The sequence below is a fragment of the Macaca mulatta genome, chromosome 18 (genome assembly GCF_049350105.2).
Source record: "Macaca mulatta isolate MMU2019108-1 chromosome 18, T2T-MMU8v2.0, whole genome shotgun sequence".
NCBI classification, from domain to species: Eukaryota; Metazoa; Chordata; class Mammalia; order Primates; family Cercopithecidae; genus Macaca; species Macaca mulatta.
The window spans coordinates 17,994,680-18,017,447 of record NC_133423.1 but is presented as its reverse complement, the minus strand read 5'-3'; the positions used below and the strand labels follow the sequence as shown (position 1 = coordinate 18,017,447).

General features: G+C 40.3%; 1 protein-coding gene across 1 annotated transcript in view; it reads left to right on the top strand.

Annotated features, from left to right (window-relative positions):
* The window catches only part of PHLPP1 (PH domain and leucine rich repeat protein phosphatase 1), a 266,548-nt gene that overhangs the window by 160,419 nt on the left and 83,361 nt on the right, over nt 1–22,768 (top strand). The window lies entirely within an intron of this gene.

Below are 22,768 nucleotides of genomic sequence, written 5' to 3'. Positions count from 1 at the left end.
GACCTCGTGATCCGCCCGCGTCGGCCTCCCAAAGTGCTGGGATTACAGGCGTGAGCCACCGCGCCCGGCCATTCCTTGTCTCTTGTGGTCAGAATGTTGCTTTCCTCCTGCTACGTAGAGGGCATCTTTCACAAGGGAGTTTTGTTTCTTGATTTCAAGAAGGGGAGGTCAGAGGCCAGGTGCAGTGGCTCACGCCTATAATCTCGGCTTGGGAGGCCGAGCTGGGCGAATCACTTGAGGCCAGGAGTTTGAAACCAACCTGGCCAACATGGTGAAACCTTGTCTCAACTAAAACTATAAAAATTAGCCAGTGTGGTGGTGGGCACCTGTTATCCGAGCTACTCTAGAGGCTGAGGCAGAAGAATCACTTGAACCTGGGAGGTGGAGGTTGCAGTGAGTGGAGATCGCGCCACTGCACTCCAGCCTGGGGGACAGAGCGAGACTCAGTCTCAAAAAAAAAAAAATTAGGTGGGGCGCGGTGGCTCACGCCTATAATCCCAGCACTTTGGGAGGCTGAGGTGAGTGCATTATTTGAGGTCAGGAGTTCAGGACCAACCTGGCCAACATGGTGAAATCCCGCCACTACTAAAAATACAAAAATTAGCCAGGCGTGGTGGCAGGCGCCTGTAGTCCCAGCTACTCAGGAGGCTGAGGCAGGAGAATCACTTGAATCCGGAAGGTGGAGGTTGCAGTGAGCTGAGACTGAGCCACTGTATTCCAGCCTGGGCAACAGAGCAAAACTCAGCCTCAAAGAGAGAGAGAAAAGAAAAGGGAAGAAAAGGGGAGGTCAGAGCACTCCTTTTTACACCTGCTGTTTTTCAAGTGCGTTTGGCTCAATATAATCCTTATGCCAAAGTGGTATATTTTGGGGTAGCGTATTCTGCACTCCTTCCTAAGGCTTGATAGATCAGAGAGTTCTTTTATGGTGATACCCTGCCATGTTTAGAAAAAGGAATAGGAGAATGAAGTCAAAAGCAAAGTTTGATAGTAATAATTGTGTGTGTGTGTGTGTGTGTATGTATGTGTGTGTGTTTCCAGTAATTTCGTCTGTGGTACTTGGAAAGTTTGTCACTTAAGTTCAACTAAAATGTCTTTATCTTAGACTATTTTAATTACTAATTATTTCTACCAACCAGTTTAAGAGAGAAGCCTCTGTTCTAGTAAGTACTTGCCAAATTGGTGATAATTAAAATACACTTAAATTGTTTAATTCTATGTGTGGAAATTAGAAAAAATATAAAATAACTACTTCATAAATAGAAATATAATGTTTCAATTCTTTTTTTATGGTTGGTGGTTATTGCTTCCATTAATAAAGGAAGTGGATCCACATGGATCTGCTTTCTGGCTTTCGCTGTTTGTAAATAAATTGGTATAGAGAAACAAAACTAGCACAGCTAGAGGGTCCTAGCTGGTTCTAGAAATGGAGTTACTTTTATAGGGAGAGCACTATAATTTCAGTAGAAGTTGGTATTTTAAATGACTTGATAAATCATGTACAGTAACTCCTCATTTAATGTCTTATGTAATGAAACCAGTTTTACCATAGGTTAATGGACATAAACAAGAGTTAAGTTCTTAGGGCATATTTCTGGTCACAACACCACGAAACTACTAAATAAACATCAAAACTTTTAGTATTAAACATTGCAGTAAATATGAGCTATCCATATACTTAAGAAAGATTAGTAAAGGGCCGGGCACGGTGGCTCATGCTTGTAATCCCAGCACTTTGGGAGGTCAACGCAGGCGAATCACGAGGTCACGATTTCGAGACCAGCCTGACCAACATGGTGAAAACCCGTCTCTACTAAAAATACAAAAATTAGCTGGGCGTGGTGGTGCATGCCTATAACTTGTGAGGCTAAGACAGGAGAATTGCTTGAACCCGGGAGGTGGAGTTTGTGGTGAGCCGAGATCACGCTATTGCACTCCAGCCTGAACAATCAGAGCGAAACTCTATCTCAAAAAAAATAAAATTAAATTAAATAAAAACAAGTAAGATAGACCGGTTGAGGTGACTCACGCCTATAATCCCATCACTTTGGGAGGCCGAGGCAGGCGGATTACCTGAGGTCAGGAGTTCGAGACCAGCCTGACCAACATGTTGAAACCCTATCTCTACTAAAAATACAAAAACTTAGCCTGGCATGGTTATGCGCACCTGCAATCCCAGCTATTCGGGAGACTGAGGCATGAGAATTGCCTGACCCCAGGAGACAGAGGTTGCAGTAAGCTGAGATTGTGCCACTGCACTCCAACCTGGGCGACAGAGCAAGACTCCATCTCAAAAAACAAACAAAAAGGGTAATTATTTACCCAGTTTTTCCAGTTCAAGTTGCTGGTGGCTGAAGCTTCTCCTGGCAGCTAAGAGTGCCAGACAGGAACCAGCCCTGGGTAGGACAGCATTCCGTCACAGGGTACGCGCGCGCGCGTGCGCGCGCGCACACACACACACACACACACACACACACACACACACACACTCAACTCTGTCTCTCTCTGTCTGTCACTCGCCATGTGGACACACTGGTGAACGTAATGTGCACAGCTTTGGGATGTGGGAGGAAATGAGTACCCCAAGAAAACCCACACAGACAGAGGAGGATGGGCAAACTTCACAAAGGCAGTGGTCCTCACCAGGAATTGATTTTTTTCCTCGTTAACATTATAGCTAAATGACATTGAATGAAATGACATTGTTCGAGGACCTGCTATATATCTGTAGAATTATTACTATTATTTTTTGAGACGGAGTCTCGCTCTGCCCCTCGGACTGGAATACAGTGGCGCGATCTCGGCTCACTGCAACCTCCGCCTCCCGGGTTCAAGCGATTCTCATGCCTCAGCCTCTCGAGTAGCTGGGAGTATAGGTGCGTGCCACCACTTCTGGTTAATTTTTTGTATTTTTAGTATAGATGGAGTTTCACTGTGTTAGCCAGGATGGTCTCGGTCTCCTGACCTTATGATCTGCCCACCTCGGCCTCCCAAAGTGCTGGGATTATAGGCATGAGGCATCGCATACGGCCTGTAGAATTCTTAATGTAATTTTTATCATATATGATACAAAAATAGACAAAAAAAAAAAAAGTACCACCAGCGATTTTGTTTTCTTAACATTCTCCTTTGGATATTGAATTTTGCCATTGTGTGTTACTATTGTCCCCTGACAGTTTTATAAAATTCTGTGTAATAGTTAAGCCTGTTTTTGTAAAGATACTGTGACGCATGGGAATACAGTATGGCCTTAACTTTTATCACCTTTGTTTTCTATATTTATCTTGTGTGCTCTGCTTGGCTTTGTGTTCTGAGAGGGCAGGAATCAAGTCCCCCTCAGAGGTCATTACTGTTGCTGGGTGAACATTAAATAGATACTCCATAAATGGATGCACACTTGAGTGAATGGTGGTGGACATACTTGAGTGAATGGTGGTGGAATTTTCTTTTTTCATGCAATTATATGTATTCTTTGCAAAAGGTATTTGTAGCAACTTCTTTGCAAAAGGGATTTATAGCAACTTTTTTTTTGTTTGTTTGTTTTTTGAGATGGAGTCTCACTCTATCCTCCCCCACAGGTTGGAGTGCAGTGGCTTGATCTCAGCTCACTGTAACCTGTGCCTCCTGAGTTCAAGTGATTCTCCTGCCTCAGCCTCCCGAGTAGCTGGGATTACAGGTGCACGCCACCACACCCGGCTAATTTTTGTATTTTTAGTAAAGACGGGGTTTCACCATGTTGGCCAGGCTGGTCCTGAACTCCTGACCTCAGATGATCTGCCTGCCTCAGCCTCTCAAAGTGCTGGGATTACAGGCGTGAGCCACTGTGCCTGGCCTGTAGCAACTTCTAGAAGGAAGTGAGACTGGTAATTTATCATTGTATTTCTCTTTGGTTGAAAGTATGATGAGAAGACAATGTGCACAGTGAGATGATTCAGAAAACCTTACATAGAAAAATGTTTGTAAGAAAGGATTTGAAGTTGGAAAAGGAGATACTAGTTTTAAAATGGACTGTATGAAATTGGACTTCTAAAAAAAATCTATGGTCTATTTCACCGTTTTCTAAACTCACTTCATATTCAGTTGCCACTCATCTTGCAAGAATGTGCCCCAACTTTTACCTTTGACCACCTGCCAAACCAGGCTCAATCTAGCGACTCCTACCCCACCCTTCAAAGTGTATTTGTAATGGCATTTTTTCCTTGAAGCTTTTAGTTACTTCTCAATTCCATGTGATCTTTTCCTCTTCTGAATTGTTCACTTTCTTTATATTTTTGTACTTATCAATCCTTTTATAATAAACATCTAAAAATTTCTAAAATCGCCATCTACTTATAAAGTCCTTAATAAATACTTACTGAACTGAATTGTTGGTTTTCCCACCACCAAGGCTAATCAAAATAATGTGATCATAAAACTTTAGGAAGAGAACATTTAGAAATGCTTTGAGCAGTGGAACCATTTCTTGCATTTAGTATTCCGGGTGACTATTTTAAGGGGACATCAGTCACTTAAAATGATGGTTGATCAACCACATTGCATTATATGGCACCTACACATCAATTTCAAGGAACTTAGGAATGTGTGATTGGGTCTTAGAAGCTGTGGTATAAATTGAGTATGTTGTCAACTGAAATAAGTAAAGATTACTTGGGTCAAGAGGGGAGTGAATTCAACGCTTGGAGGAAAGACGTGATTTGAGCTCTGATTAGATGTGAAATTTGGTTTAGCTGAAAATGGAGAGATGGAGGGGCAGGTCCTCTCATGAGAGAAAGAGGGAGTGAATGGAGTTGGTTGTGCAAGGATGTGGACATAATAGAATGAAAGTATGAAGAAATGAGCAGTGAGAAACTCCTAATTATGCATGGCATTTATCAAGTACCTTTCTTCTTAGAAAGCTCAAATTCTACATTTTTTTAGTCCCCTTGGAGTAGAAAACAAATGACCTTATTTCCTATTCTGCTCTTCTGCTCTTTTGGAGATGTTGGCATTCCAGATGTAAAGTGATTAATGCTAATTACTTATCATTACCAAAAGCCTACATTTCCAGGTTTTATTGAAAGATTTTAGTTTTTGTTTTTATCCATAATTCATGAAAACTTCTTTTAATGGAAATAGTGATAATTCATTAGCATAGTGAAAAGAGTGGCATGCTAAAACATTTTTGCAGTTCATTTGATCGATTTAAACAGCAGCACTTAGAACAATTTCAGCTTATTTGAAGGCACTCTGCTATATAAAAAATGTTAAAGGCAAGCCAGCTGCAGACTGCTGAGGAAAGAGTAAAGCCTATGTAAAAGAAAAACAGCACAAATGCTGCTCATTTGTGCTAGGGTTAGAGATAACCTTGGGAAGGAATTTCCACTACCAGGGTTCCATGAGGCTTGCCAAATGTTTAAGGAATTTCATGGAATGTATGGAATGTCTTTTTGTCAGTTAACTGTTCCCAGAACTGGAAGTTCCTTTCTTATACAGCTTTGCTTTTCAGATGGAATTGTGATCCTCTTGGGAAGCTTTCATTTCACAAGATTCCCATTTTCCTTCCCAAAGAATTTGATCAAAGCAGAGCTGTCAGGTGGTGCTTGGGGCTCCGTGATTGTATATAGCCTTTGGTTCTCTTCTTGCCTAATGCTGCCAACCTAATTTATGGCGATAATGGTCCATTTTCATACTCCCTCATGTAGCACATTTTGAATAGGGAGCTCAGAAACAAAATATCAGCCAGGCTGTATTAAATTACAATTTGCCCTGTTGACTTTTTGGGGTAGTTTAACATGTTCTTTAATATTTATTCCCACTTAAATAGAAGGGAGAGAGGCTGGTATCTTCAAAAGCCTTGGCTTGATTCCAATTCAGTTATTGTATTCTGTCCACTCCCATTCTTTGAGCTCTGTTGAGCTCTTTGCTGTATTCTCTGAGCTTTAACTTAACTGCAAGAGTTTAATGCCAACACTGTGTTAGTAGATATTTGCTATTCTGAGTGGGAATCAACTTTACTCTGCACAGCTCCTAGTGGATAGTAATAAGTATAGAGTAGGAGGGCCAAACTGATGCTTATTTTGTTGATGGTGAAGCGTCATCGTAACTTGGCACTTGGGAACATAACTAACATCTTTGCTGATGACTTCTGAAATAATTCTTCAGAACTATTGCCAGTATGAGAATGCTGATGGAGACCAATACTCCTCTCCTCCCTCTCTCTGCTACTTCATGTCAAATAAACACATCTAACTCTGGAGCTCATTCAGACAACACATGCATGTCAGTTTTGAAAACTAAGGACTCATGAAAATTTCTGTTTTTCTTTAGTGGCTGTAATTTTGATGTCACTCACCATGCTGTAAACTAATGGAGCTTTGAATGGGAGGAGTCACATTCCTCTTGTCATTTCTCTGGAATGGTGAGGATGATGACACCAGAGCTGGCAGGATATTTGACAGTGACATCCGTAAAAGCAGGGCACACCCATTCCTCCCTGGTGATGTCTTCTGCATGTATAATTAATAAGAAGACCTTGGGGAAAGGCTGACTTTCTAAATAGTTGTTTTTTCCCCTAATTTTAAACTTTGTCAGAATGCATATTTACATTCCACATATTGTGTGTGTGTGTTTGTGTGTGTGTGTGTGTCTAGAAGTGCAACAAAGGGGAGATGTTATCTGATACATGTGATAAATATGTGCATGTTCAGATGTATTATTTCATTCAGTGCAAGGTTTTTCATAGGCAAATACCAGTGTCTTCTTGACATGCTCTGTGATTAGACTTTAAGCATTCCTTACAACCACAGGGCTTCGTTCTCCTTAATAATTTGGTCTACTTAATGTTTCCCAATTACCTTGTAGTTTTTGCTTTCCAAATCAATGTTTCACAAAATGATTCATGAAATGCCTACGTCAGAATCACCTGTAGTGTTTATTGGTGCTATGGTTTGAATGTGTCCTCCAAAGTTAATGTGTTGGAAACTTAATCCCCCATGCAACAGTATTAAGAGGTGGGACTTTCAAGAGATGATTAGGCCATGAGGGCTCTACCCTCATGAATGTATTAATCCCCAATATCAAAGGGCCTGAGGCTGTGAGTTTGCTCTCTTGCTCTTCTGCTCTTCTGCCATGGGATGACACAGCAGGAAGGCCCTCAACAGATGCCAGCATCTTGAAATTGGACTTCCCAACTTTCAGAACTGTGAGAAATCAATTTTTTCCTTTATAAATTACCCAGTCAATGGTATTCTGGTTTTGTGTGTATGTGTTTTTTTTGTTTTCTTTTTGAGATGGAGTCTTACTCTGTCGCCTAGGCTGGAGTGCAGTGGCGTGATCTCGACTCACTGCAACCTCCGCTTCCTGGGTTCAAGCGATTCTCCTGCCTTGGCCTCCTGAGTAGCTGGGATCACAGGCGCATGCCACCATGCCTGGCTAATTGTTTGTATTTTTAGTAGAGACGGGGTTTCACCGTGTTAGCCAGGATGGTCTTGATCTCCTGACCTTGTGATCTGCCTGCCTTGACCTCCCAAAGTACTGAGATTACAGGCATGAGCCACCGTGCCCAGCTGGTATTCTGTTACAGCAATACAAAATAGACTAAGATAACTAGAAACACAGATGCCTGTTTTTCATCCCAGACCTGAATCAGAACTTACAGTGATGGGGCCCAGGAATCTGCATTATAACAGTGCATGCTAAAGTTTGAGAAATAGCCATACCATACCATTCTTTTTAAATGGTCTGTCTTCCAGTCCCCCTCTGTCTGTTGAACTCTTACTCATTTTCCTTAGGTAAAAGTTTTCACTTTTGTAAACACTTATGGTACTTCTTCCCACCACCCCCACCACTGCCGCCAGTAAGTTTTCAGTTTTCATCTTCTGCTTTATTTTATAAGAGCTTTGTTCTCAAATTGTTTCAAGTTCCTGGAGGGTGAAAACCATGTCTAATTCACATTTGTTTACTTCCAGCACCTTTGTGCATAGTAAGAACTCAAGAAATGTTTAGTGAATAATGGTTCAACCCTAGCACCAGACTTTTATTATACCTGGGAAACTTTTGGGTGTTAGGGTCTTTTGGTTTTTTTTTCCTTTCTATTTAGCTATCAGATATGCTTAGCCTATTTGTTATATGGTGTTTAGGCTACTGTCTAAGTACGTTTTCATGACCTAATTATTCTCACTTTTGCTTGTGTTCACTTTCTCATTTGTTTGGTAATCCAATATCCTTGATATAGATGCTATTTGGTTCTCCTTTTTATATATCTTTGTGTGACTTGAGTGGGATTTTATCCAAGTACACTTGTGAATCTTCTCTCCTTTGGTTTGAGAAGAGGAGCAGAAATAGTGATCCATTTTCTGCCTTTTTAAGGAATTGTTTTGTTTTGTTCTTTTAATATTTTTATTTGTCCTCCTAGTGTGGTGGTTAATATTAAACATCTCTTGAATATCATTGGCAATTAATGGGCTTACTGTGGGCAGATACGTTGGTGAGAAAATGAAAAAAAAAATGTAGTCATGGATAAATTGAGTAAAGAAACCATCTCAAAACAGAGATGTTTAAGTGTAATGTGATAACATATTTCTTGGTATTTGATTCTTATATTGCTAATTTACAAAAGAATCAAAATGACAAATTTATGCAGCTTATGACTCATTGTTTTCCTGAATTTAGTTACTACAGGCTTACTATAGATCTAGTGGCTGCTGTTTTCACATAATTACCATCTTATGATCTAGAGTGGTTCTCTATGTAATTTACTTACTGGACTCATGGAGCCTGCCACTGCATACCTCCCTCTCCACCACAGGCAGGAGCTGTGCCTTATTTGTTATTGTATCCATAGGATTAACCCAGCCTAAGGTTTGACACATAGTAACCAGTAAGTACCTCTTGTTTGAATTTCTTTAATTTTTTATTTTTTTGTTGTTTGAATCATTTTAAAAGAAGGATTAAGAAAAGTTTACTCTTTAGGGCTGGGTGTAGTAATCCCATGTACTGTGGACACTGATGCGTGGGAATTGCTTGAGCCAAGAAGGTCAAGGCTGCAGTGAGCTATGATCACACCACTGCACTCTAGCCTGGGTGACAGTGACACTTCATCACTTTAAAAAATAAATAATAGAGGTTTTTTTTTTTTAATTAAAGAATTTTTCTCTTTAGGGAATGCTTTAATTTGCCTTTACAGCAAAATGTCCATGGCAATTATTGTCAGCAGTGAGAATTCTCTAGTTCTTTGATTATTACTTTTGAAAAATTATGTCTATGAGTTTTAGCTTTGGTATATTTATTCTGATTTTCAACATCTGTAGCAGTTCTTAAGAAAATTGTAAAATTCTTTCGTGACTGTAAATTTTAATTTTTACCTAAGTAAAATATGCATGTGCTTATTTTTGTTTTCTAGTTATATGAAAAGGTGATATGTTTGTTTTACTTGTACAGGGAGTCATTGATGGTGACTAGGATTCAGATAGGATGATTTGTTTATTTTGGCTCAAGTGCTGACAAGCGGGCTGTGTGCCGCATTAGCATTTGTGCACTGCTAAGCCTCCCAGATGATGGCAGGTGCTCACTGGGGACAAGGCTGGTGGACTGCTCGGCCCTTGGAACAGAAGGGCATACGTAAGTTCATGTGGATTCATTTTAGAAGTCTTATAGGGACGACAGGAAAAGCACTGCACAAAGAAACTGAGAAGAGTTCACTTACAGGCCAATAAGTTTGGGGGTGTGGACAACAGCTTGAAAGCCAAAAGGAGTTGAGTCACGCCTTCTGAAGGGTGGGTGTTCCCAGCAGTTCTGAAGCAGGCACAATGGGTCAAATGTTTCTTATGCCAGTGCTGCCATAGATGAGTCCAAGAGGAACATGGAGCAAAAGGTATTCCCTTCCTTTCCTTATCCAGGAGAGACAGCCTCTCTTATGTCTTTTAGAAATTATTTGGCTTCCTTATGTGACTATTATTTCACATATAGGTTGCCCTATATCATAGTTGGATAGGGCAAGAATATTAAAACATGGCTGTAGGACAAACTTACCAAGCCAAAGAAGCAGCACACAAAATGAATCGGAATTTGAGGAGTTCATGGGAAAGGAAGTTGCTTACTGGGGGTCTCTGTCTCTCATTCGTTCATTTAACTGTTGTTTCTAAAGAGCAAGTATATTCAATATACATTTTTAAAAGCACTTTGATACACTTCCCAAGATTATTTCTTCTAAAGATAAAAAAGAAAAGTTACTCTGTCAAACTTAATGGTCTCAAAACCACAAGGTGTGCTCTTAAGAACAACAACTTGTGCTTGGTTTTATAAATTCTTCTGGAAAAAAGTAGAGAAACATAAACTTTAAGTGTAATTCATTTTTACCCAAGTTTTTCTGTTTTATTGGAAAAGCATTAAGCTTTCTCTTTTTGTTCTCCCTTCCCCTAGTATATAAAATTTATTTAAATTGAATGGATAAGGTTGATTTTATCTATTTATGTGTTTATTTTTGAGAGAGCAAGACCACATCTCAAAAAAAAAAAAAAAAAAAGAAAGAAAGAAAAAAAGAAAGAGTGACTTATTTAATAAATATTGGTAACATAGCTAGCTACCAGAAAGAAAATAGTTGGCCCTCCACCTGACATTTCTTGTAAAACATGTCAGTTGGAATTAGGATCCAAATGTAAAAAATAAAATATATCTACATGTTAGAAGGAAACGTTAAGGGAACATTTGTACCACTTTGGGTGGAGTGAGAGGACCTTCTCGAGCAACATTAAAAACAGAGATCCCATAAAGGAAAAGATTGCCAAATTTGAGCAAATAAAAATTAAAAAAAAAAAATAGTGTGTGCCAAAAGTCACCATGAACAGAGTGGGAAACACCAGACAGCAGGCTGGCAGGACGTGTTTGTAGCATTTGACAGTACACGGCAGGTGGTATTCAGGGAATGCCTGCAAACTAAGTGGCAGGTGAACAGTCCAATAGAAAAGTGGGCAAAGGATATGAACGTGTATCTCAAAGAAGATTTGCAATTACCATTTTCTTCTTTGCAAAAAGCAGCTCAACTTTACTGAAAAATAAAAATTGAAACGACCTATGTAATTTTTGCCCATTAGATTGGCAACAGTTGAAAAGATGCTAACATTAAGTGCTAGCTTGGGTAAAGGGACCCTTTCTTACATGACTGAATGGGTGTATGAATTTCTGTAACTTTTTTTTGGAGTTTTGTAGTACATATTTAAACTCTACATACTCTTGGCGCCATCAGTTATACTTTTAGAAGTATAGGTTCACAGTCCCTTATCAAAACTCTTGAGGACAGTTGTGTTTTCAGATTAAATGGAGATAACATGGTGCATATACTGTACGTTATGTAACACCTCCAGCAGGGTTTGAGAGAGCACCCCATAAGGAGACACATTCATATTTCTAGAGAGATCAAATGATATTCACATCAGTTCAGATCAGCTTTTGCCACCACGTGAGTCAATTAAAAATCTTTCAATTTTCAGAGTCTCTTGGATTTCAGAATTAAGAATAAGGCCTATTAGGCACCTATAAGTACTGTAAAGTAAAATTATTGATGCACAACCGGATACATGAGTGGATGTTTCTTGCAGAATTGTAACAGAAGAAAAACTAGGAGTACTCCTAATGTCAATCAGTGGACGAATGGAATAAATTATGGTACATTTGTACTCTTTGTATTATGCAGCTGTCAAAAAGATTAAGTTGGTTTTTATGTACTGACTCAGTAAGATGATTTGTTTGTATTGGGTGAGTAAACAATTTGTAGAAAAAATATATGTAGTATAATCTCATTCAAAAAAATGTGGAGGGGGCTATCTCCTGTTTATGCAGCTGTAAGGAGGAAAAGCTTTGGAAGGATATAGACCAAACTATTGACACTGCTTATCTCAGGAGGGTGGGATTTGAAATGAAGTAGGAGAGACTGTTAACTTTTTCTTTATATGCTTCTATAGTTTGACTCACCCTGTTAAAAAGAGCATTCTTGTTTTGGTAATCAAATAAAATCTTTCTCTTAAAAGAAAGTCTTACAGAGCACTGACAGCCTGGCAACTCCCTACTAAGGCAGAGCCACTCAAAGCCATTAGGGATCCTGCTTTTCATAATTGATGCAAAATAGGGGACAGGCCCAGAGCGAGGCTCACAAGTCCAGCCGTTGAGCGGCTCTTTCATTGCTTAACACTGAAGCCTCATAGTTTCCAAAGTGGGCTAGCATTTGCCCCACAGAGGAAAAAACAAGTTAAACACGGTCTGTTACTGTGAAATGGAAATTTATTTACTTAGGGAGTCTTTTTAATTGACCCATTTGTGGTGAATAATATTGATTTCTCTCTATTAGAATCATTGCCTAAAACAAGTATGGTTTTCTCTTCCTGGGTGTTACTTGTGACATCCATTTTGAGCACATTTGGAATAGGTTTAAAAGTACAACTACTTCCATCATACTGTTATTTTAGTCAAGTTTTCAAGTGTATTGTATCTATCCCTAGTTCCTGGAAGAAAAATTACTCAAGACTTAGATATATCTAAAGCTAATTAATACTGTGTCTCCAAATAGTCATCATGCTGTTTATTTGATTTTATTTCCTAAATATGTACAAGCATATATAGCCATTCCCTGTAGCTCACATGCAAAAATAGCTTTGTACGTACATTTTTGAGTATAGACAGATTGAATACATGTTAAGAAAATGAAAAAGATTAAGCACATCTTATGACAAAACAAGCCCAGAAGGAGGAAGTATGTGAGGATTGGTAGCATTTTTGTATATTTGTTTATTTCTTTCAACTTTGATACTGTAAAACATTGGCTCTTTTTTTTTTCTTTCGTGCCCTTGGATAAAAATGGCTCCACTTCATTTTCTAATGAGCATTGACTCCCAACTAGTTTTTTAGAGGCCAGAATCAAATGAGCTTGTTGAACCGTGGTTTACTTGTTTTAAAAACCTTTATATTGGCTGGGTGCGGTATTCATGCCTGTAATCCCAGCACTTTGGGAGGCCGAGGTGGGTGGATCACAATGTCAGGAGTTCGAGACCAGCCTGGCCAAAATGGTGAAACCCTGTCTCTACTAAAAATACAAAAATTAGCTGGGCGTGGTGGCAGGCACCTGTAGTCCCAGCTACTCCGGAAGCTGAGGCAGAAGAATTGCTTGAACCTGGGAGGTGGAGGTTGCAGTGAGCTGAGATAGCACCACTGCACTCCAGCATGGGTGACAGAGTGAGACTCCGTCTCAAAAACAAAACAAAAATTTTATATTTACCTAATAAAGGTAGAGAAGTTGGATGCATGAATTTGGTGCATTTAAACTTTTCTGATTAAGAAACTAAACACTCTTCCCTTTTATAGAGTTAAATAATTTGCTTAAGGGAGTAGCTTGGAAGATTACACCTCAAAATTTAGTAACTGGGGGAAAATTCCATTGAAAGTCAAGTGTAGACAGTGATACATTTACATGGTCTACTGTTGTCTAGATTAAAAGGGAAACTAAGAAAATACAGGGACGGAACCGATTGCTCTGTTCTCTCAATAGCAGTTTGAAGGTTTGCTGTTCTGGCTCTGCCATTGATTAGTCATGGCTATGAAGTTGGAGAAAGGAAGGAAAAGATAGGAACACTGGTAGATCACACCCCTAGATAGTTTAGCACATTTTGTGTCTAAATGTACAATGTCATTGTTACTGTATTTTCATTTTATAATGTAAATATAATAGGAAGTACAAATTAAAGCAGTGTTAGTAATTTAATAGTGATAGTATCAGCTTAATTCTACCATCTCTTCCCTGTCCCCACTTTGACCCCACCGTTGGCAAACAGTCATGCACATTGTTTGTTTGTTTAATTTGTTTATTTTAGAGACAGGGTCTTGCTCTGTGGCCCCAGCTGGAGCACAGTGGCACGATCACAGCTTATTACTGCCTCAGGCTCCTTGGCTCAAGTGATCTAACCGAGTAGCTAGGATTACAGGTGCACATCACCACACCCAGCTAACTTAAAATTTTTTTAGTAGAGATGGGATCTCGCTGTGTTGCCCACTCTGGTCTTGAGCTCCTGGCCTCAAGTGGTCCTCCTGCCTCAGCTTCCCCAAGTGCTGGGGTTACAGGTGTGAGTCATGGCACCGGCCTTTGCACTTTGTTATAGGGCGCTTAGGATACCTAGTTTGAAAGAGACTTCAGGTTTGTTTGCAGACATACTACAATTATAGTTTTCTGTCTCTATCAAGTATACTTAGTTGATTGTGCTTTTCTGTGATGCTTGGTATCAATAACTAAAAGTGTGCCTTTGGAGTAAGTCAGACCTGAGTGATGCTCATTGCTATTTGCTAAATATAATACTGTGACTGAAGTAACTTCATTTTAATCATTAATATTACTCTTGATTATGTGCTGCATAAATGTTAACTTCTTTTCTGTAGTGTGAACTCTATATTGTAGAACAAATGAAGCTGAGTTATATTTCTTTCTTTAAAACATACTGCTTGTCCTGGAAAGTGAAGTCAGTCTTTTCAGGTTGTTGAGTAGTTTGGGAGCACTGGGCTGTGCTTGAATTGGTTTGAATGTAAATACAGTGTTCAGAATATTCACTGTCCTCCATTACTGATAATGCTACTCTTGGTAGGGGAAAATGAGAACGGTAAGATAGTGCTGTTCTGAGGCCATTCTTTGACCTGTGGCTTAGAATTATGAGTGATAGATACTTATTTATATTAAACTCTTTAATAAGCTTTAACAAAAGAGGAGGAGGAGAGATGAAAAGTTGTAATGACATCAAAAGGCAGTAGATTCATAATTGCATGCAGTAGTCATACAGTTTCTGTGGGCTTGTTTTTTTTTTTTTTTTTTTTTTTTTTTTTTAAATCTATGAGCTTGGAAAATTAAAGAAAATGACTTCAAAGGCCCCTTCTATTCTCATTTTTCAGTAACACATGAGAAAAAAGAAAGGTATATCCACTGCTTTAGTCTGTTTGGACTGCTATAACAATTTACCTCAGAATGGATAATTTATAAACAACAGAAATTTATTACTTACAGTTCTAGAGGCTGTGAAGTCCAAGATCAAGGCACCAGCAGGTTTGGTGTCTGGTGAGGACTCATTCTGTGCTTCAAGGATGCAACTTTCTCCTTGTGTCTTCACGTGGCTGAAAGGGCAAGGCAGCTCGCTTCAATTTATTTTACAGGGGCACTAATCCCAATTGTAAGGACAGATCCTCATAACCTAATTACCTCCTAAAGACCCTATCTCTTATCACATTGGGGATTAAGTTTCAACATGGGGATTTTCCTTTTGTTTTTATTTTCATTCTTTCATATATATATATATATATATATATATATATATATATATATATATTTTTTTTTTTTTTTTTTTTTTTTTTTTTTTTTTTTTGAGATGGAGTCTCACTCTGTCACCCAGGCTGGAGTGCAGTGGCACATCTCGGCTTACTACTAGCTCTGTCTCCTGGGTTCACACCATTCTCCTGCCTCAGCCTCCTGAGTAGCTGGGACCACAGGTGCCTGCCACCATGCCCGGCTAATTTTCTGTATTTTTTAGTAGAGATGGGGTTTCACCATGTTAGCCAGGATGGTCTCGATCTCCTGACCTCGTGATCTGCCTGCCTCAGCCTCCCAAAGTGCTGGGATTACAGGCGTGAGCCACCGCACCCGGCCTATTTTTTCTTTTTTTAGGTAGAGTCTCACTCTGTTGCATAGGCTGGAGTGCTGTGGCACCGTCACAGCTCACTGCAGCCTCAACCTCTGGGCTCAAGCCATCCTCCCACCTCAGCCTCCCAAGTAGCTGGGACCACAGGCACATACCACCCTGCCTGGCTAATTTTATTTTACTTTTTTTAGAGATGGGATCTCCCTGTGTTGCCCAGGCTAGTCTTGGACTCCTGGGCTCAAACAGTCCTCCCTCCTTTGTTTGCCTCCCCAAATGCTGGGATTACAGGCATGATGTTTTTTAAAAGCCACAGGTTTCTTGTCCTTTTAAAGCATCAAGTAGAATTGTCCCTGGCTATGATTATAAACTGACCACTGTAGTTAGTACAATCATCATTAAAATATTTTTTAGTAATCTTAAATTCTGTGATGCTCTGATTCTCTTCCACTTACCTATGTTGAACAGCTATGAAGAAATATCTGTAGCCTCATTGAATGCAATGGTAGCACTGAAATGTTAGTTTAAAATAAAATTATTTAAAATATTTCACAAAATGTGTGTGTACGTGTGTGTGTATGTGTGTGTGTGTATATATATTTATATATTCTTTCTAAAACCAATTTTATCTTGGAATCTGGGTCTGTGTGCATTTCATCATTTATCTGGCTTACCTGGCCAAGCGTGGTTGCTAACACCTGTAATCCCAGCACTTTGGTAGGCTGAGGCAGGTAGACTGCTTGAGCTCAGGCCTTTGAGACCAGCCTGGGAAACATGGAGAAATCCTGTCTTTACCAAAAATACAAAAATTAGCTGGACGTGGTGGTGCACACCTGTGGTCCCACCTACTTGCGAGGCTGAGGTGGGATTGCTGGAGCCTGGGAAGTCAAGACTGCAGTGAGCCATTATCACATCACTGCACTCCAGCCTGGCTGACACAGTGGACCCTATCTCAAAATAATGAATGAATTAATTAATGAAAATACCTGGCTTACCTATTATGGCAGATCTGAAAGTCTTATATTTTGTTACAGAGACAGAGATTTCTAGACTTTTCCTCTATACTAGGGTGCTGTCACCTGGCTGTCTCCTTTTCATTCTTTTTAAATGAAGGTAAAGTGAGGAAAGGTCATCCATTCACCCTTTTGATCTCTTATCTCTCATAACTTAAACATTGCTTCCAAGTATGTGTTTCACTCATTTCAGTTACTCGAGGGAAGGGAATTCTCTGTGGACCTCCCCCTCTGTCTTTCCCTGAAAGCGTATTTGGATCTGCAAATGTCCTGTAATCTGACTGCTTTCCACATCTAGAAAGGAAAAGTGGAACTCTAAGAAGGCTAAGGGGTACTTACCACTAGTTGATGTTGGTTGATACGCTCTGATCAAGAACTTAAGTTCTCAGAAACAGTCTATGCTTTATTTGATAAGTCTCTGCTGAATACCATGTCCTTCTCTGGGAAGAGTTTGGGGGATTGGCTGCACAGGGAGGAATGCAAAGGGGGTGGAGAATGTAGTGAGAAGGAGCAAGACTTTGAGGATACTTTTAAGTCAGAATCAGCTCTTAAAATTTATGGGTCTAGGGTAAAAGTATAAATGGAGAGCCACATACCATATATCTGAATATTTAAGTTATAACCAAGCTAAGAAACTGTTAAGTAAAATATGTTCTCTCCCCCTACCTTGTCAAATATAAAAATAATGTCCTGGAAGCACAGATTCCAATTTAGAATCCTCAGACTCCCAGGGATTCTGCACTGAATGTGATAACATGTGCAGAGCTGGGCCAGGGACCCCACCTCTTCTCTTCCCTCCTCTAGCTCCGTTCCTCACCATAACAGGGGTGTGGACACTGCAACCCATATGTCCAACCTCTGCCCGTGCTAGGGCACATGGGTGCACACACTGGTGGGAGGATGAACGCAGGGAAGAACCCACACAAGCTCTAGAGGCAAGGTTGGTATGCAGGGTAAGGAATTCCAGTCTCCTGCTTACTCTTAGTATGGAGAGGGCACTTCTCCAATGGGAATATAATATGCGCCACATATAATTTCAATAATGTATCCTCATTTAAGCCAATGTATCAATTGTTATCAGTTCTAAAAAGTTAATGAGATAGTTTACATTCTTCTTTTTTGTACTCAGTCTTTGAAATCTACTCTGTATTTTGTATTTCAAGAACATCTCCATTTGGACTAGTCCCATTTCAGGTGCTCAGTGCTACCTGGCACTTGTGTTATACTGGACCTTGCAGCTCTAGGGAAAGGGTGCCCCAATTCCTTGTTCTGTAGGGGGCACTTGGCACCTAGGACTGAGGGCAGTTCTCTTTACATAAATCTGGTAGTGTTTTCTTATTTAGCTGATGCAGAGAATGGTTTTCTCTCTTTCTCTTTATAATTAGAGGTGGTGGCCATTATCACTTTCACAATGTTCATATGTACATAAAATGAATAGGAGACACTTGTTAAGAGGTTTTTTTTTCCTTTTCTATTTATTTATTTATTTTATTTATTTATTTTGTTTTGAGACGGAGTCTTGCTTTGTCACCCAGGCCGGAGTGCAGTGGCATGATCTTGGCTCACTGCAACCTCTGCCTCCCTGGTTCAAATGATTCTCCTGCCTCAGCCTGCCGAGTAGCTGGACTACAGGCACCCGCCACCACGTTCGGCTAATTCTTGTATTTTTAGTAGAGGTGGGGTCTCACCATTTTGGCCAGGCTGGTCTCGAAGTCTTGACCTCAGGTCATCCACCTGCCTCAGCCTCCCAAAGTGCTGGAATTACAGGTGTGAACCACTCCGCCCAGCCTTCTTTTCCATTTAAAACTTAACTGCATTTTACTCATTCAGCATGTTGCTGCTTTCCTTTATCCTCAGGAGTGATATCCTAGTAAATTTGTTTGCACAAATGAATTAAACACCACCACCCCCCAAGTTATTGACCTATGCTTTTCCAAAAGCTAATGCTTTCATTTCTCATCTTGAGTAATTACTAGCTCTACAATCTTTCTGTTCCCCACTTTGGAAAAGTTTCCGTGCTCTATTATGTTGGATAATGTCTAGTGGATATTTTTCTTCCTAGAGGAACTTTTTTTTGAGTTAATTTAATTGCATGCAAATTTTTAAACTGGCCCATTCTCTCAAATGGGGAAAAATATCTAGAAAGTGGAATGCTGTTTTTGTTTGGATTAGAACAGCAGTTTCATCTGGGATGCCTAGGATAAACATTTTGTATCAGATAGAGTTGCCAGATTTAGGTTAGGGGCCTAGGGGAGGAAGCACCAGTTAAATTTGAATTTCATATTTCATATAAACATTGAATAACTTTTTTCAGCGTAAGTGTGCTCCATGATGTAATATTTGGGGCATACTCTTAAAAATATTTATTGTTGATCTGAAATTTAAATTTAACTGGATGTACTGTGTTTTAAATGGCAATCTTATTTCAGGACTCCTTTGCTCTCTAAAATATTGAGGCCCTTAAGCAACTTTTATTTATGTCAATTATATGTATCGATATTTGCTGAATTACAAATTTAAACTAAGAAATATAGCCTGGGTGCAGTGACTCAGGCCTGTAATCCCAACAGTTTGGAAGGCCAAGGCGGGAGGATCACCTGAGGTCAGGAGTTCGAGACCAGCCTGGCCAACATAGTGAAACCCTGTCTCTACTAAAAATACAAAAATTAGCCAGACGTGGTTCTGGGCACCTGTAGAGTAATCCCATTACTTGGGAGGCTGAGGCAGGAGAATTGCAACCCAGGAGGTGGAGGTTGCAGTGAGCCGAGATCACACCACTGCACTCCAGCCTGGGCAATAGAGCTAGATTCCATCTCATGAAAAGAAAAGAAATATTTTAGACTAGGCATGATAACTCATGCCTTTAGTTCCAACACTTTGGGAGGCCAAGACAGACAGATCGCTTGAGCCCGGGAGTTCGGAACCATCCTGGGCAAAACGGCAAAACTTCGTCTCTACAAAAAATACAAAAATTAGCTGAGTTTGGTGGTGCGTGCATGTAGTCCCAGCTACTCAGGAGGCTGAGGTGGGAGGATCACCTGAGCCCAGGAGGTTGAGACTGCAGTGACCCATGATCCCACCACTGCATTCCAGCCTTGTCAATAGAGACCCTTTCTCAAAAAAAAAAAATAAAGAAATATCTTAATGTATATTAATTCATTTAGACTGTAATAAACCATATTAACATAAATGACATTTTTTAAAAAACAGTTTTTCAAAACAAAAATAGTAAGAAGGGTGCCATTGTTTTCTTTTTCTTTTTTCTTTTTCTTTTTTTTTTTCTTGAGACGGAGTCTTGCTCTGTCACCCAGGCTGGAGTGCAGTGGCCGGATCTCAGCTCACTGCAAGCTCCGTCTCCCGGGTTCACGCCATTCTCCTGGCTCAGCCTCCCAAGTAGCTGGGACTGCAGGCGCCCGCCACCTCACCCGGCTAGTTTTTTGTATTTTTTAATAGAGACGGGGTTTCACTGTGTTAACCAGGATGGTCTCGATCTCCTGACCTCGAGATCCGCCCACCTTGGCCTCCCAAAGTGCTGGGATTACAGGCTTGAGCCACCGCGCCCGGCCCTTTTTTTTCTTTTTTTGAGACGGAGTTTTGCTCCTGTCACCCAGGCTGAAATGCAGTGGCTCACTGGTGACCTCCGCCTCCCAGGTTCAAGTGATTCTCCTGCCTCAGTCTCCTGAGTAGTTGGGACTGCAGGCGCGCGCCACCATGCCCAGCTAATTTTTGTATTTTTAGTAGAGACAGGGTTTCACCATGTTGGCTAGGCTGGTCTCAAACTCCTGACCTCAGGTGATCCACCTGCCTCAACCTCCCAAAGTGCTGGGATTACAGGTGTGAGCCACCGCACCCGGCCAGAGTGTCATTGTTTTCTATTTTGGCGATTCTTTTAATATCTGGCTGGATTCTCATACCTCTTTCTGTGTTCCATCAGGTGTGCTATTACAAAAGCAGGTACTGTCTGGAACTCTACTGAAATACGAGTGACAGGTGTGGGGAAGAAAGTGGCACAAAGCAAGTAACATCTTAGTATTGTTATAAAAATAGTTTGACCATATGGATCTTCTGAAAGGGTCTCGGGTGCCTCTTCTGGGGTCCCCCAAGCATGCTTTTAGAATCACTGGACTAGGAGTAAGAGACTGTAATTCTAGCTTGTGTTTTTGCGGTGATTATAAATAATCAGAATAGAGGGTAGGCTGTTTGTTTTTTGTTTTTTTTTTGTTTTTTTTTTTTTGAGATGGAGTCTCGCTCTGTCGCCCAGGCTGGAGTGCAGAGGTATGATCTCGGCTCACCACAACCTCCGTCTCCTGGGTTCAAGCAATTCTTCTGCCTCAGCCTCCTTCATAGCTGGAAGTACAGGTGCCTGCCAACATGGCTGGCTAATTTTTTTTGTATTTTTAGTAGAGACGAAGTTTCACCATGTTGGCCAGGCTGGTCTTGAACTCCTGACCTCAAGTGATCTGCCCACCTTGGCCTCCCAAAGTGCTGGGATTACAGGCATGAGCCACTGCACCCGGCTGAGGATAAGCATTCTTTTAAGAAGGACTGATGGCTCTAATATAAAACAGTTTAAGAACGATTATTCAGATTTAGCAATAATTTTTTCCTAAGTGATTTTTTTTTTAAATACTATTCTCTTATACTCAGCCATCCAAGTAAACAGGTATTATTTAAAAATCAAGGTAACACTCAACCTGTCAAATAGGTACATTGTCAACTTTCCCTTTAGAATCAACTTTTATTTAACTATTTAGAATACAGCTTAACATATGCTGATTGGGTTGAATTGCGTTTATTTTTGCAGTGTGTGTGTCTCTTCTAGGCAGAGTGCATACTGTCTAGTATTAGATGTGGGTAATCTAGTTTTTAAAGGAATTAGCATAACGCAGTCACTGATCTGATTCTTATCTCATTTAGAGATGGTGTAGAGGTCGTTGATAGGCCAAATGTAAGAGTGCACAGAGAAGTAAAAAATGAAAGATAGCTTCTTTAATTGCTTAAGTTGCTTGGGCAACTGTGAAAATGAAAGGGCTATTAACAAAAATAGAACAAAAAGAAGTGCCAGTTTGGAATAAAGATGGTAAGTTCAGTTTTGGGCTGGAAATGTGGGGTAGCTCAGGAGAGGAGCCAGCATGTGACAGGACTGAGAGAATTGTTCACATAGGAGTCAAAACATTTCCAAGGAAAACAGTGTAGAGAGAGCATGAAACTGATAAAAAAAAAAAAAACTATCTATGAAGATTACTTCAGTTTGAGTTGGGGAAGAAAAGATGAAGAAAAGGAAGTTAATACAGGAGAAGAAGGCTTAAGAGAGCTAAGAAGAAGGGTGGGTGGTCAGCCGCATCAGTCAATTACTGTACTGAGATCGACGAATGATAATTGGTTCTTTTTTGAGATAGAGTCTCACTGTGTCACCAGGCTATATATTCCAGGAGAGCAGTCTCAGCTCACTGCAACCTCCACCTCCCAGAGATTCTCTTGTGTCTCAGCCTCTCGAGTAGCTGAGATTACAGGCATGCACCACCATGCCCAGCTAATTTTTTGTGTTTTTGGTAGAGACAGGGTTTCACCATGTTGTCTAGGCTGGTCCCGAACTCCTGGTTTCAAGTGATCCACTCATCTCGGCCTCCCAAAGTGCTAGGATTACAGGCCTGAGCCACCATGCCCAGCTGATAATTGGTTGTTAAATTTGGAACTGCAAAGTCCTGGTTACCTTAGAGAGAGTATTGTTTTGATAAGTTTTTATTATTTCACTTTTGGGTTTGAGAAACATGAAACAGAAGTTTTTGACTTGTCTGGAACAGCACAGATTCCAGAAGGACTAACTCCAGCTCTGACTGGTCCCTTTCCTCCTTCACTGGGGCCATTTACACTGTGTTAATTAAGCTAATTGAGATACTGCTAAAAAACTTACTCCAGCAGAATTCACTTCCTGAAATATTCAACCTTATTTTAGAGGGAAAAGTTTGTTTTTAGATAGAATGTTTACATTTTAGGTAGAGCACTGGCCTTAGAGTCAGCAGATGTGCATTCCAGCGCTGCTGCTCCTTAACCTCTCTGGGGCCCCCATTTCCTCTTCAGTTGAATTTGGGAGTTGGGCTAGATTATCTCTTAGGCTATGCT